Here is an 869-nt window from a genome sequence, read left to right as displayed (position 1 = left end):
GGAGAAAAATAGTGGCCTATTGCTTTTTTCATGAAGGTCAAAGCAGACCACTTTCTACATAAAGAATAATGCTGGGACTTCCCTGGTAATGCAATGGTTAAGAATCCACCTGCCAGTGCAGGGGACATAGGTTTGAGCCCTGGTCTGGGAAGATCCCACATGCCACGGAACAACTAAGCCCATGTGCCACAACTACTGAGCCTGTGCTCTAGAATCCACAAGCCACAACTACTGAGCCCTTTTGCCACAACTACTGAAGCCTGCACACCTAGAGCCCGTGTGCTGTGCAACAAGAGAAGCCACCACAATGAGAAGCCCGCACATTGCAATGAAGAGTAGCCCCCGCTCGCCACAACTAGAGAAAGTTCATGCACAGAAACAAAGACCCAACACATCCATAAAGAAATAAAGAAAGAAATTTATTTATTAAAAAAAGAATAATGCTAATCAATAATAGTGATGTAATTCTGACACAGACTGGGAGAAGAACTAAGAACTAGTTGAGGTTTTAACGGTTAATTGGAAGGATCACAACAAAAGCTGAACATCTGCACAGTGGTTTTTTTTACAGTTTTATTGAGATAATTGACATACAGTACTGTATAAGGTATACAGCATAATGACTTAACATGTATACCGCAAATGACTATTATAAATTTAGTTAACATACATCACCTTACATAGTTACAAAACAGGTTTTTCCCTGTGGTGAGAATTTTTAGGATTTACTCCCAGAAACTTTAAATATACCATACAGCAGTGTTAATTATAGTCCTCAGTTTGTACATCCCATCCGCAGTACTTATTTATTGTATAACAGGAAGTTTGTACGTTTTGACCACCTTCACCAAATTTCCCCACAACCCCCA

The sequence above is a fragment of the Lipotes vexillifer genome, unplaced genomic scaffold, assembly GCF_000442215.2.
Source record: "Lipotes vexillifer unplaced genomic scaffold, Lipotes_vexillifer_v1.1 scaffold295, whole genome shotgun sequence".
Lineage (NCBI taxonomy): Eukaryota > Metazoa > Chordata > Mammalia > Artiodactyla > Lipotidae > Lipotes > Lipotes vexillifer.
This window is presented reverse-complemented; position numbering follows the sequence as displayed.